The sequence below is a fragment of the Choloepus didactylus genome, chromosome 20 (assembly GCF_015220235.1).
Source record: "Choloepus didactylus isolate mChoDid1 chromosome 20, mChoDid1.pri, whole genome shotgun sequence".
NCBI lineage: Eukaryota > Metazoa > Chordata > Mammalia > Pilosa > Megalonychidae > Choloepus > Choloepus didactylus.
This window is the reverse complement of record NC_051326.1, coordinates 6,445,219-6,461,247: the sequence shown is the minus strand read 5'-3', so window position 1 is coordinate 6,461,247 and position 16,029 is coordinate 6,445,219. Positions and strand designations below refer to the sequence as shown.

Below are 16,029 nucleotides of genomic sequence, written 5' to 3'. Positions count from 1 at the left end.
GTGGGAGTATTTGTGAGAACAAGTGTTGTAAGCAAGAAGAAAGAGTTTGAGCAAGGGCCTGGAAGTTATATTTATATATATATATATGAAGCACAGCACCAAGGCTAAGAACTAGAGATTATCAAGGGCTCGATGTTAATCTGATTTCTAGTCTCAGACTTGAGAACCTCAGATGTGAACTTGTGTGCACGCTCAGACCTGCACACATAATAAAAATTCTTGAACAAGTCCGTCAATTTCACCAACTTTCTCAAATGGGTCCTTGACCCTAAAATGTTAAGATACACGGGAAGCCATTGAAAAGTGTTAAATAGAGAAGTGGTGTAATCTATTTGTATTTATAACAAAAGGCTTCTGCTGACATTTCGATTAGTCTGGTCCCACAAATGTATGGGTAATTGGCTATTTTTCAGGCACTACAGACTCAGTGATGAATAAAACATAGTTTCTGCCCTAAAGAAGCCCACAGAGCAGAATGGAGACAAGTAATTTAGTTTCACTGTAAGTGGCCTGAGGCAAGCACGGGTGCTATGAGCCCACGGAGGAAACCCGGGCCCTTCCTGGTTGCCAGAGAAGGCGATGGCTGAGCTGGTGCTAGAGGGGGCGTGGGGGTCAGGTAAGGGATTCAGGGAGGACACGGTGGCCGGGCAGAAGGAGCAGGTGAGAACAGGCCTGGGCAGGAACAAAGAGGATGCACAGGAGCCCTGGCAGGGCCTGGTACTGTCGGAATGGGAAGCAGGACGAGGAAAGGCTTGGGTTGGAGGACGACATGGAGCCAGGTCCTGGGGGGGCTTGTGTAGCGTACAAACATGCAGCCTCCATGTTAGGAAACTGGATGGTTTCAGAAAACCCTCAGGGAGAGCGTGATCCTGACAACTGAGGTCTTCACGGAGGAGGAAAATGACGGGGAGGGAGATGTTAGCACAATGGTGACAGAACCAGCGTGAATAAGCCAAAAAGCGCAGGGACTCAGAGGAGGTGGAAGCACAATAATTGGTCTTGGAAGTAGTAATAATTGATCTAAGAAAAGCGTCAACCCTATTTCTGAAAACCTTGAGACTCAACATGATCCAGATGTTGAGCTGGTGGATTTTAGGAGACCTCCTAATGCTCATAGTTGGGATACAGGAATGGGCCTACGTTCTGGCAGTAGGAAGCTCCTAATATCTATAAAATGACAACAATAATAATAATAAGATGAGGTTTCTGTATAAAGGCCTCAGAAGAATGTTCTGGCCGTGGGGCTATGGGGCCGTGCGGCCTTGAGCAGGGCCACGGTGGTGGGAGCAGAGTGAATAAGACCAGTCAGAAGGGCCTCATTGGGGCTGAACAGCCAAGGCCTGGCTCCCAAGTGGGAGCCCCGGTGATTGCGGGCTTGGAAGCCTCCCAGGGCAGCACCCACACCCAAGGGTGCTGGTCATGAAGGCTCCTGCATCCTCTCCTGCTCTGGACTTCGCTCTGGAAGCAGGCATTACCGACGCTCCGCAGAACAGGGGTCAGGGGTCAGAAATGAACCTGCCTGTGCTCATAGCTGGTCTCACTGAGGGCAACAGTGATCTATTTTAGGGTGGAGCTGCTTTCTCTCCCCACTCTCTCGGGGACAAACATCACGTGTGGCTTTCGTGGGCTCCTCCCACTGCAGGACTCGGGCTGTGGGGAGCAGGGCCTTTTGTCCAGGTGTCCGTAGTACAGTGGATTGTCTGTGGGGAGATGTACTCTCTCAGAACTAGAGGCTACAGCAGACCCCCAAATCTGCGTCACTCTCTATTCTCAGCCTTCTGCTTTCATGCAATTGGGGTCTGATGCTCCTGCAAACACGTGATTTGTCACCTTTTTGCTCTTGCCTGTGGGGCCTCAGGTGTCTGCCAGGCTGGAGCTCTAGACACTAGAGAACTAACGTGACCCCTTCACTCTGTGAGTGGGATTGGAGGCCTAGGGGAGGAAGGGTCTTGCTGGATGCACCTGAAGGTGGACGCTGGACTGGACGACTCTCCCTGACCGTTTAAAAGACCACGTGGCCATGAACTCGGGTGGTGACCCTCGTCCAGGAAGCTTCCCTCGAGGGCCGACCTCTTTCGGACACCACCACCCCCTTTCATTCCACCCCCCGCCTGGCTGGCTGTGCTTGCTGGAGATTTCCTAGGGTCTCTGTGGCTGGGTTGTGGTGCTCTCTGTGGCAAAGCAAGCAGGAGTTTCCCATCATTGGTCTCGTAACCTTTTCAGAATCCAGACTGATGAGCGTCGCTGGCTGCAGAGGGGACCGACAGGAGGCTGTCACAGGATGAAGGACACTGAAGGCCCTGTGACCATTTCCCATGAAAATAGGGAGACAGGAGTGAAGGTGGGGTGAGGAATATCGGATCATCGGCATGTCTCAGCAGGGGGTCAGGACTTGGAGTCCGTGGCCTGGGAGTGGGAGACAAATCAAATCAGGAGACTCGTCCCACACTGGGGATCCCGAGGAGGGTGAGATGAGAGGACGACTGTCCTCGAGGGAGCTCAATGTCCAAGCAGAGCAGCACCAGCTCCGTGGAGGCCTGCGGCACGGCACTTCCTGCTCCGTGTTTGCCAGATGACTTACTTTAGGGTGGAGACGATCTTTCATTAAAAAATGACTTAGAACTCTCTCTAAAGAGTGGATGACGTGATCTGTAATATTATAGTCCACTTCAAAATACTACGTCTAGCCTTCATGCCAGGCATTAGGGAGCACCAATGAGTAAGACAAACGTAAAAATATGGTCTCCCCCTGCATAGAGCTTGTATGGATAGCTGTGTGTTTACACACACACATGCACATCTACATGTGAGCTTAGCAAATGCATATCTTTCATCCAACAAAATTCTGAAGCTTTCCCTCACACAGCACGACACAGCATAATGTAAGAGACTGAGCAAAGGCTTTGAAGTTTGAACGTTGGCTCTGCCACTAACCGTTCACAACACTAGTGAAATTACTTAACTTTTCAGATTCCCCTGCCCCGTCCAGCTTGCCCAGTTATACTGTGAAGGTGACTGGACATGGCCCGCACTGGGGCTCTTCGAGTCCTGGAACAGAGACCCTGTGTTCCCTCAAAGCATCCATGAAACCAAGATCACAGAGAGAGCAGACGCAGGAGATAGCTGCACGTGGTGCACTCTAGTAACCAGGAAATAAGGAAACATGACTTCCCTCCAAAGATTACACCACAGAAGCAACACGAAATGGACCGTAACAGAGCCACTCAGAGCCCCTTATAGGGACAGAGCACCTCCCAGGTATAAAAGACACAGCTAACGGAATCAGGATAATCTCTAAAAAACAGTCTATCCATCAGAAAGGGCTGGCTGGCCTGGGAGGCATAACCAAGTGCCGTCACCAGGCAGTGCCCTTCAAAGAGGGGGCTCTGGGTGGCCACTGGCCTCGGATATCTCCACCCGACCAGGCAGACAAACGCCACACAGGGCAGGACACTCCAGAGCTCACTGCTCTTCTGTTTCCCGAGAATTCACCTAAGTCCCCCATTTGGAGTGCACTTGCCTTCTATCAGTTCTGCCTTGTAAATATCTCTCAAATGTGTCAATGTCAGCCATCCCCTTTGCCGCCATCATCGTTCAAATACCTCCAGTATTTTCCCCACGGACCTTCTTATCCTAACCCCTGCTCCCAGGCCCCTGCAGCCAGAAAGCCCTTTCCAAATCGTAAATTCTACATTTCCTTTCTGCTTCAATCCCTTCAGTGGTTTCCTATGATGTTCAGGATAAAACCCTAATCCTCGACATGGTTTAAAAGGTGTCACAAGCTTAAAAGGCTGCAGAGCTCCACCCTGCTCTGCCCACATGAGATGCTCTCCTGCCACCTGCCCAGGTGGTGTCCTCCAAATGCCTGCCTGCCCCCAGCAGGTGCACCCCTCCCTGCCTTCCCTGCAGCCTTTCCCGTGTCCTTCGATTGTCCCTGGAGATGTCACTTTCCCTGAAGCCTGAGCACGCACACCCCTCTCCTCTGCCTTCTCTACATGAGCCTGAATTACTGCCTTACTTTAACATCACTGACCAGATTGTAATCCCCTTAAATAACAGAGATTATGGCTTCACTCCCAATGCTCCAGGCTCCTCATCTGAAAATTAGGGAGAATCCGAGCAACGGTCTCATAAGGCTGTTATAAATATCAAGACTTACTATGTACAAAGCACTTAAAATGGTTTCTGGCCCAGAGTAAGCATGAATGAGTGCTAATTTATATATAGTTTGTATACAAGAAATCACATATATAGAACACAAATAAAACTTTATATTATTGCTGTTATTATTACTGCTATTACATGTCTTTATGGCTGCAACTTCTGAATCTAACATGGTCCAGGCAAACAGGAGTCACTCCATAAATGTTTGCCGAATGACAGAATTCGTTTCACATATACCAAGCAGCCATCCAATCACTTGATTTCTGGGAAATTTTAACCTAGCCATGACCAAAAAAAAGTCCCATCATCTGGTGCAACTGACAGCTGTGTTCTTTAAGAAATCACTAGATGGCCATCTCGTGGGCATTTTAAGTTTTGTTGGGGAAGTCAGCCCTCCAGTGCCAGTCAGCCCTGGAATATTGAGCGTGAGGGTGGGGACCTCGCCTTGTGTGCTGGTGAAATCACAGAAGGTAACACACTCATAGTTTCCTGTGAGCGACCAAAGGGTCTGAAGCAGACGTGCTCTGCACTCGGTGCTACCCCCTCACAGGCCTTCCTTAGGCATCCTCGGCGGTTACCTTCACTGTCTCTGGTTTCCCCTGAAAGACATGGAGGGAGAAAATGGAGGAAAACACTGAACAGGTAAGAGCTCCATTTCCTCACACTGCTGCGTAACAAGCTGAGCAGGAGACGTGAGCACCACGTTGAGTAGTGGGAGTTGCAGGTCACAGGGCAGCCTGGCCCGAAGGTGAGGCCCAGCCATTGGCCAATGGGGGTGCGAGTCCCAAATCTAACCACAATTAGCTTTAGACACCAGACAATGATAAAGGCCACCTGTACTGACCATTTCCCACGGCCTTGTGAGGTGTTTAGAACACTAGAGGGGTGGGAGACTAGGCGTGTTGTTATTAAACAAGAAATACCAGACATTGTGGGCTTAATAACATTCCAGAGCTCAAAGAGCCAGGAAGAGTCAGAGCTGGGATTCAAATTCAGGCAGAGCGACTCCAGGGCTGGGCTCTTTACCAGTCCTCTGTTAACCCCCGTTTTCTTCTCTCTAAAATGGGCCCATTACTTCTAGGCTGTAGGATTGTTTTGATCATCACAGGAAATGGCTGTGAACGGCACATGATGAACAGTGGCTGCATATACCAGCCGTCTCTGAGGCCTCCAGCACGTTCCTTTACTTCTGTGGGCAGGTTCCACATGTACAAAATGAAAAGGATAGCAGAGTCTACCCAGAAGTTGAAGGTCACAGCTTGTATCTGTTCAAAAGCAGTATGTTTCCCTTGTGCGAAACAGTCTAACACCTTTGCCCTCAGAAACGCTAAGAGCAGCAAGGGCCGAGCTTCCCCACGGTCCCCCAAGTTTTCACTTACCGCTGTGTCCGCTGAAATAGTCTCCTGCACACTGGAGACTAGTGATTATCCCTCTGCTTGCTAAGCTATCTTTAGGACATGAAGAACTCAGAGTATAGAAAGAGGAACAAAGCAAGCATTACAGAATACAGAAATGCATGACAGTCCCATCCATCCGTGGATTACTGATCCTCAGCCCAAACTTGGAATTGGGCAGCTCATTGCACTTCTGAAGCATCTCCTCCCAAATCTGGCTTGTTAAGGAACCCAACCAGAAGTTCTCATTTGAGTTCCTCTGAGGACAGTTTTGAATCCAGGGAAACAAACATCCCAGAGTGAAACACTGTCCCAACAGCCTGTGACCCGGGTTGGCCCTGCCTCAGAGAGGAGGTTTGGGGAAGACGCCATTTCCCTGCTGTGGCCGTTACCCCAACTTGTTCACATGGGGTACCCCCTCCCACCCTGGGATGACTGGTTAGACCCCTGCCCCTGGCAATGACAGATGAGGCTTCCAGAGAGGAAAAAAATCTCATCTTATTGTAGTGAGAAGAGAAATGATGCATTTAATTTTGTGAGAATTTTAATGATGTTTTATGCTTCAGACTTAAGTTTCCTTTCATTGTGACCTTTGGCAATATACTTTAATGACTTGAGGAATAATTGTTGCAGTTACTGGCTAATAGGAAGAGCCCCTTTTGCCATATTGATGGATAATAAAGTTGCACTCATTGTAAGTGATTTCTTCCTTTTGGTTACTTTGAATTAAAAAAAAAAAGACAGAACCATGATTTATAGTCATCCTTCCCAGGTTTGCACAAAACATCACATATACTTCATATCCTTTCCCCAATGGCCCGCTACATTTGGGAATTAAATTATGTCACTGAGACTGTCCAAGAAGAGATGCTGATGCTTCAGGAATGCAGGCAGGGCCCGTGGTCAAGCACACACACTCTGCTTCACCCCTGGGTCTTAGCCCTCATCCTGCCACTCACAGAGGCCAGAGGACAAGTGGACTGCTAACGTCCGGTCCCCCCAGCCAGTCAGGTCGGCATTTTAAAATGGACTTTTTGCACAGGGGGCCAGCTCTTTAACCTAAAAACAGCTTAAAGTCATCAGAAATGAGCACAACAGTCTACCACCAGATTTCATAGGTAAGCAACTTGAGGCTTACAGATTAATAACTCATTCATTTTGTCATTAAAGGCATTTTTACTGAAAGCCTGCTAGGCCTCAGGCATTAGGTGCAGGGTACTTGTCAGAGACAAGGCAGGCCAAGTCCCTGCCCTTGTCGAGCCCACACGCTAGTGAGGGAAAGCAAAGCATACGAGAAGCGCATTAGTGCACCACATTAGATCAAGTAGCGATACATGGTATGAAAAATTAAGTAAGTTAAAGGGATGCATTTTAATAGGGGTAGAAACTTTATAAAGGATGGACAGGGAAGACACCTGTAAGAGGGAGGTTTTGCCTGGAGTGAATGGAAATCAAAGATTACTAAGTAATCAAGGGGAGAAATTATGGCAAATCAGACTAGGGTTAGGTGAGGGATTAATGAGTTGTGGGGCTGAAGATTTTTGTTGAGGGTCTAACTGGCAGAATTAGCTGATCATTTTGATGTAGACTGGGAGAAAAAGAGAGATTCAGGGATAATTATAGGGTTGGGCCTAAGCAGCTGGGTAAATGGTGGTGCCATTTAATGAAAGGGGAAGCCATTAATGACTGGGGAAGGAATAAGTCCATGGACAAGAAAAGAGTTTAGTTTGGGAGAAGATAAATTTGAGGTGCCATATAGATACATAAGTGCCAACACTGAATAGACAGATGTGTATATGAGTTTGGAGTTCGTTAGAGAGGTTGGGACTGTAGATGCAAATTGGGGGCTCATCAACAAGTCATGGAACTGCATGTGGGTACAGATGGAGAAGAGAAGTTTTAGGAATGAATCTTGGGTATTCCAATACTTAGAGGCTGGAAAAAGGAAGAAAATCTATCAAAAGTGACCAGGAGGGAGCATCCGGTAACAGAGGGGGGCACTGAAGAATGTGAAGGAAGTTTCAAAAGGGGAGTAGGTTTAGAAAGTGTTCGTGTGGAGACAGCCTCACCGCTCATGTAAAACCAGCAAGGAGAGTGTAAAGAAAGCTGTGCACCACATCTTTAACAGAAACAGCGGTCAGCTATAGCCACAAGATAGGCAAAACATGTGTCAAAAGCAGTGGGATATTGAACAGGGCTGTGGGATAAAGCCAAAAGCTGCACAAAGCAGAAAGAGTGATCGAAGTGCAGTGCTGTGGGGAGGGAGCAAGCTCGGGCGCACTCAGGCACCCACATGTACATCCAGAAGTGGGGATCCCCTGTGGGCAACTTGTTCAAGACACAAAGGAGGTAGCACTGAGTGAGAAATTACACAGGTGACAAAGGGAAAAAGGAATTTAAAATTTTGAAGAGTGCTACAGACGCTTGTCTCCACTGAGTGGAAAGAAAGAACATCTAAAAGAAATCCCAAAATGCCACACTAGGGTAGTAAGAAAATTCCTGCTAACCTGGAATATTTCTCTCTTCTTTCATCATAAGCATATCCTCCAAACTGCTGGCCCAAGGAAAAGCCAGCAGCTCACAATAAGTAATCAGGAGACAGAGGGAGAGAGAGAGAGAGGGAGAGAGAGAGAAAATGAGCTAAAGAAACAAGAAAAGTACATGTTATATGAAAAACATTCTTCTGAAAAATATAACCACAGAGAAAATAAAAGTTGCAATTAAATAATTCATTATAATGTGAGTGATACTATAGCACTGCCATTCAGTATCTACTCCAACTTCCTTCTAGCTTGTCCAGTTGACTGAAAAACTACAAAATATCATTTCTTGGACTCCTTTATAACTTGAGTTCTGCCTTTGACAAGGGTACACTAAGCAAAATCATCCACCTAAGATTTAGAGAGGGAAGCAGTAACAGGATCCCTGCATGGAGAAACTGAATCTGGCAAGCACGGGATGGAAGTCAACTGGTTCCAGGCCCGCAGTGGAGCGTCAAGTGTAGGGTTGTAGATGCCCCAGGCACGGAGTGTGCTTCCCATCATGCGGTCGGTCCTCTCCTGGCTGTGTGGGATCCTAGCCTAGCTCTCTGGCCCTCCTGAAGAGGCTGTGAGCTACCAAATACTTTTAATTAACTTCTTTGCTTTCAGCATCTACCATGCATTCTGTCTTGAGCTACTAAGGACACTGATCAATATTCATAAACGTAAAAAGAGAAAACCTAAAGAAGCAATTACCACTATTTAACAAGTGCACAGAGCAGAATACATGGAAATAGGGAGTAGGTAATGGTATAATAGGAAAAGATAAAACATGAGTTGACAAAGATCAGGAACAAAGAGGAAAAACAGAATTGGAATAGAAGGGAGAATAAGACACTGCTGAAAACTCAGTAACAACAGAGAAGATAGTGATGAGAAACATGAGCAAAATTATAGTATACATGTAATAAAGTTATATTATAAGAATATAATTATGTTTCTGTTTAAGAGACAGACAGAGAGGAAGGTGAGGTAAGAAGAAAACTGAGGGTTACAGACAACAGGCAAAAGGGATCTGCTATCGATATCAAATATATAGTCAGGCTTCTGTGCACGGTTATACAGGTCATGAACTGCATAGCCCAGCTCAGAGGCTCTTAACAATGCATAACTGAAGTCACCTAAGAAGTAAAATCTCAAATGAAAAAAATAAGGGCAAGTAGCATAGATTAAAGTTCAAGAAAAGGCCAAAATCTAGAGATTAAAATTATATACCAGTCCAGGAAAAACTGACCCCAAAATTTTAATAGCCTAGGAAACTAACTGAATTTCAAAGACGAAACAAAGGAATCACTTGGGCAGTCCAGTTAAAGAATCAACTCACCTATAATGTGGAAAAAAGTTCAAATTGTTTTCAAAGCATCATTCATAATTCAACAGAAAACAAAGGAACAATACATTTAAAGTCCTCAAGGAAAAGATGCATGGCATAAGAAATTTATACCAAGCCAGACTGAATATTAAGTATAAAATCAGCGGACAAATGTTTTCAAACATGAAATACTTTAGGGAAGTATTTCCATGAGTACTTCTCAAAGAAAATAGTATAGGGCCAGCTTTATTTAACCAAGAGGTAAATAGAAAAGAAAAAAGCAAAAGGATTAGCAGCAAGCACTGAATGTAGTTGATATTTGGACTAAGATTATGGCTACAAAAATTTGGAAACTGACAATGTAAATCTGGAAGGCAAGACAGGTGGGGGATGAGATACAGATGGGCATAGTGTAATTACTCTAATGTTCTAATCTTTTAAATATGTAAGTCAAACATTGAATAATAGGAGTCTAAGAGCAAAAGTGAACATTAGGATTACCTACTCAACACAAATTGTGTGGTGGAAAAGAGAAAGCAGGGAGCAAGAAACAACAGATGGAAGTTCACTACTATTACCATTACTATTTAATATTGTTCTGGTGGTAGTAGCCAACGTGATTAGACAAGATTAAAAAAATTAAAAAGGCAAAAGTTGGAAATGAGATGGTAAAGTATCCTTATTTGCAGACCTTTGATCAGCTATACGGAAAGCCTAAGAGAGGCAACTAAAAACTACCACAGACAAGTTGATTTCATGATGTGACCATATATAAAATTAATATACAGAAATCAATAGCCTTCATATAAACAATGAAACCCGGGAAATACAATGAAAGAAAGGGTCCCAGTTATTGCTGTGACAAAAAAGTCAAAATATTTGGGAATAGATTTAACAGAAATGTGTAATATATTTTTGAAATAAAGTTTAAATGCTTCTGAGTGCCCTGGTCTACCCCTTGAGTTTCATCTATCACATTCTACCATCACACTTCCTTCACCCTCTCCCCTTTCGCTAAAACATTTTACAAACTAATTTCACTGAGTAATTCAGTTCTTGTAGTGGCCTCTTTTCGTTTACCCCTTCATCTGGATCATGTCCATTCTTCCTTCAAGTCTCAAACCAGAGACATCGCATCATCCTGAAAACTATCCCTGGCCACCCAAGAATGTGGTGGATGTCCTAAGCCACCGTATTTAAAATACATGCTTAACTGTTTGTCTCCCATAAAAGGTTTTGAGCTCCTCCAGGACCAGACTGCAACATGTTCACCTGTACAGACCCAGTGCCTAGAGCACAGTTGGTGCTCAATATCTGAAGGATAAAAGAATGCATGAATAAAGAAAGCATAGAGACAGAAAGAGAACATAGAAACTTGAGAAGTTTGATTTGATTAGTTTGGGGTGGTGAAGATGTTTCATTCCTACCCTTTGTTTGTGTCCTATAAGTGTTAAAATATTTGCCCCAAACCTTAAAAAACACACAAGGAAAAACACCAGTACATAAATGGGTTCATGAATCTCTTCCACAACCAATTTATCTCCTAATGAGACCAAAACCTATACAAGGCTTGTACTCTTAAAGTTGTTAGGAGGGCACAGAGATACCCATCTGCAATCCAGAGACTCAGAGGGATAGAAGATAATAGAAGTTCAATTTCCCAACATGGAGGTAAAAATGAGGGCAGGCTGAGAGGGTGGTTAGTTCTCACTGTGCGCGGCCAGGTTGGAGAGTCCTCTGCCACTAAGCAGATAGCTCCATTCACTGTGACTGAAGGGTAAAAATGCTTTGGACACATTGAATTCCTTTTGCTAGATTCTGTGGTTACTGAGTCAACTGGGACTTGGTACTTTAAATAAAAAATGACATGAGCCAATTCCTTAGGGTAGGAATATAGGTCCCTAAACTGCTAAGGTACACATAGTGTCTTTTTCTAAAGAAATAAAGAGGCATTCTCGTTTTGAAGGTCATCAGGTATAAACTTAGTGGGGATCCATTTCCCTAATTCAGTTTTGTCCCTGGACACAAAGTTCTGTTGTGCTCTCTCAAAGCAGGTTTTCTTCATGACAGTTATTGCAGAAGCGATCTGTGTGGGATTGGCATCCAAGAGTCTGTGTCATGTGTAGAGATTTGTTTTTAGCTTAGATCTAATAGGAATACTGTTCTTCCAATCATAGGCAATGAGTAGACAGCTCCTCAAATCACATCCCCTGCAGATTACAAAACAGGGGTGCGTGCTGTCTTCATGGCTTCCTCAGTGAATGCTCTGCTTTCTTCTTTTCTGGTGGAATCGACCACTTCCGTTTATGTGTATTCATTGGATGGATTTCTTTCAGAGCCTTGTAATAAATTCTCATTTAAAACTATGCCAGATTCACCAAATAAAACACAGTTTGGTGAAGGGAAAGGACTGTGCCATTTTTTCTTTAGGTCCCTTTTTTCTAGCTCATGGCAACTGAGAAATGATGAATGAAGAATGAACACAAAGCACTACAGAACAAGGCAGTAGGCAGAAAACCACTAGGAGAAGACAAAGCCAATGCTTATCAAAGAGAAATAAGTAGCAGAAAACATCCTGCAGAGCCCATTGGAGTAAATGAAAGTCTCTTTTAAAAACATTTGACAAAGAATATTTATTTAAAATATTAACTTTGAGCTAAATAGATGGAGGATTAAATTATTTTGTAATTAGCAATAATGGCCCTCGTGCAATTAGGAAGCAGCTCAATACTGCTCAATACAGAACAAAAGCAACATGAGTCTGATCAGGAGATACCAGATGACACTGGAAAATACATCATCACTGGATTATAGCAGTTATGCATATCAAGGGATTCTCATCAGTTCTTTAACAAAGAAGAATTGAAAACTAGCATCAGAGTCCTACTATGCATCATTAACAGTTTGCAGGATATATGGTTGATGAATTGTAGTTTATTTTCCAAAGCAAGACTTAAACAGATCAAACATCCTGAGTCAAAGAACCCATTAGGAATTTGACTATCAAGAATGGCACCCAGAGAGAGCAGAACACGTGAGCGTCCCATCCTCTCCCAGCACGGTGACCCAGCTGGACTTTCTGTGTGGGTGTGCTGCTGGAATGCAAGCTCCAGGAGGAAAGGGATTTTTGTTTGTTTCATTCATGGCTGTATCACCATCATCTATAACGGTGACCAGTATATGGTAGATTTCAAATATCACTGAGTGCATAAGTGATCACAAAGGTGAACCCTTATTAGTTATCTGCACTTCCTTTGCAACACTCTTTTTCTGTGCCTTAATACATCTGACAATTTTGTCAATGTTACTCATCTCCATGGGCTTGTTTCCGTAACCTAAACCCAGGAATCTGGCATCTTCTAAAAGTCTTACATGCCTACAAGCATTTCTGATCAGTTTAATTCTGAATAATTCAGATGTTTCCAGATGTACAAGAGTGGTCTGTCCTTCAGCAGCAGAGCTTGTTAACTTTTTAAGGCACATCTTCCTCTACAGTTTTTGAAACATGAATTTGATAGGCCTTGAAGCAGCCATCTCATGCTGCCATTAAGACAGAATTATGAAAAGCATGGGGATATCTTCAGTTGGATGGAAACGAATGAAACGAGCTCCCATGTCTCTGCTATATTTGAGCCCTATTCCTTCTTTCAGGCCTACCTCAGGTGCCATTTCCTCTACAACCTCTGGTTGTAGATGATGATCATGGGTTGAACTCTTTCCTTTTCCAAAAACCTAGCAGTATGACTGCCACAAAAATAACTCAGGATGTTTTAGGGTCTCCTTGCAGTGCAATGACTGACAGTTGGAGTCATCTACTATGTCCCTGTGCTATATAAAATCGTTCCTTCCCCAAGATTCAGGCCATACCTTTGACTTCAACAAACTCAAAGTATTTCACAAAATTAACGGGAACAGAATAAAGGGAGGTATTTCAGGGTAGGGGAAAGTGTGGGGTTATGGACAGATTGCCCTTCTGCAAGTGAAGAAAGTAGCAATGAGTTAAAATGAAATACTTTTGAAATGAAAAGAAGGCAGTTTCTCTAATTTCCCCATATCTGAAGTAACTATTAAAATCAAAGCCCATGATGACCTTCTTGTTTCCTATACAAGTTTCAACATGTCTGTGGTGGAGAGGGTTTAATTGCTCAGGCACAGACAGGAACTGGGAAGACATTCTCCTTTACCGTCCCCTTGACTGAGAAACTTCAGGGAGAACTACAAGATAGGAAGAGAGCTGTTCAGCTCAGGTACTGGTTCTGGCACCTACAAGGGAGTTGGCAAGTCAAACAGAGACTTCGGTGACTTCACAAAGAAGTCTGCAGTGGCTTGTTTTTAGGGTGGAACTCCCTAAGGAGGTCAAATTGAATGCATGCGGAAGGGGATTGATATCCTGATTTGGACGTCATATCAAAGACGACCTACAGAACGGCAAGCTAGATCTCACCAAGATTAAGCATGTCGTCCTGGATAAAGTTGACCAGATGTTGGATTTGGGTTTTGCTCATCAAATGGAAGAGATTTTAAGTGTGCCTTGTTGCGGTCGCAGTTGATTTGTCTGAGGGGGGGGCGGCCGGTTGCTGAACCCTCGGCTCTCGGCGTTGCTCGGAGGGTACCGGCGGCGGGGGCTCTTTCCCGGAGGCGAGGGCGAGGCGGGGGACTGGGCCCGGTCCCCGGCGGAGGCGTGCAAGGTGTGGAGGGCGGCGAGAAGGGACAGGCAGGACACGGTTCTTTGAGGGTGAAGAAGCCAAGAGAGTTTATTAGGGGTGAGCACAGGTTATATAGGCTGGCATAGAGGGCGGGGGTTGTTACAAGTCAATACTGAGGGGATAAAGGCTAGGATTGGTTCTGAGAGGGTGCGGAGGTTAGGATTGGTTCTAAGAGAGCACGGAGGTTGTTTGAAAAGGGGCGGGAGTTCCTCTGGCAACGGTGTCTGGCAACAATGTATGCGCACTGGTGGTGATGGGAGTTGCACTGGCAACGGGGAGTGTCCGGGCAAGATAAGGGGGTGGGGAAAAGGCGGTTCCTCCGGCAAGCCTCCCCTAACAGTGGTATTTTGGGTGAGGAAATGGGGCCTGCCTCCGGCCTCACTTTCCCAGGCCTGGGGGGCTGTGGAGGGCGCTGTCGCCCGTGCCCACCACCCTCCCCAGGGGCTGATCAGGTCCCCCAGCCCAGGCCCGCCAAGTTGAAGCACGTAATCAGTGTCCCGCACCTTGTAAGAAAGACTCAGAAGATAATTTCAAACATTGCTTTATTCTGCAACATGGCCTTATTGGATATATAATGTTGCAAATAAATATGTGAAATCTACATATAAACATATGGACCTGATTGGGAAAAAGACTCAGAAAACTGCAATAACTGTGGAGCATCTGGCAATGAAATGCCCCTGGACTCAGAGTGTAGCTGCCGTTGGGGATGTGATCCGGGCATGGAGTGGTGATCATGGGAGTGCTCCATCTTCTGTGAAACCAAGAGAGAAGCCTGGGAGCTGTCTCTGAATGTCTCCATAGAGCAGAATGCACAGTGGTTGCATGGAGACATTCCACAAAAGCAAAGAGAAATCACTCTGAAAGGTCTTAGAAATGGTGATTTGGGAGTTTTTGGTGGCAACCAATGTCACTGCTTGTGGGTTAGACATCTCTGAGGTTGATCAGTTTGTACAAAACTCTCCACCAAAGGATGTGGAGTCCTATGTTCATCTTTCTGGGTGAAGAGATGGAGCTGGAAGGACAGGGAATTTGCATCTGTTTTTAACAGCACAAGGAAGGATATCAGTTAGCACAAGTGGAGCAAAAAGCAGGAATTAACTTTAAATGAACAGATGTACCTTCTGCAAGGTATCTGGATTCTGTGCCTCCCAGTGCCATTCGTCTCAGGCAGTCGGCTGAGAAACTGGGAGAGGATAAGGGCACTGAGGAAGCCCTGGCAGCAGCACAGGTCCATGTTTCAGGGGCCACATCGGTAGAACGGCTCTCCTTGATCAACTCAGATGTGGGCTTTGTGACCATGATCTTGCAGTGTTGAATTGAAATGCCAAACATTAGCCATGCTTGGAAAGAGCCTAAAAAGCAGCTGGGGGAGGATATTGATTCCAAAGTGAAGGGAATGATCTTTCTCAGAGGAAAGCTGGGTGTTTCCTTTGATGTCCCCACTGCAGCAGTAACAGAAATAAAGGAAAAACGGCTTGATTTATGGCTCTGGCAGCAATCTGTGGCCACAGAGCAACCAGCTCCAAAGGAACATGGGAGGGATATCGAGGTTTCAGGGGACAGTGGAAAGGCAATTGAGGTTTTAGGGGACAGTGGGAAGAAAACAGAAGCTTCAGAGGACAGGGATCAGCAGGTGGCAACCAAAGTAACAGATTCCAAAACAGAGGGCAGGTAGAGGATTCATATGGCGAAAACAGGTTTGTGTTTGACAACATGGAACTGAACAGTATTATTCATACAAAGTTAAGAGCACATCATGCTTCCATTTGACCACTCGCCAGTCCCCATCTCTACCAGGGAAGTAAGCTTTATGTAAATTATTTCTTCTGGTCATTATAATATGTTACATTATTGCTACTTCTGTATCAGGTTTTCCTGATCCACCTAAAAAGGTGTATGCATTCTTTACA

General features: G+C 45.1%; 1 pseudogene; it reads left to right on the top strand.

Annotated features, from left to right (window-relative positions):
* LOC119516400 overlaps nt 1-15,794 on the top strand; it is a 62,993-nt pseudogene extending 47,199 nt beyond the window's left edge.
* The last annotated feature ends 235 nt before the right edge of the window (nt 15,795-16,029 follow it).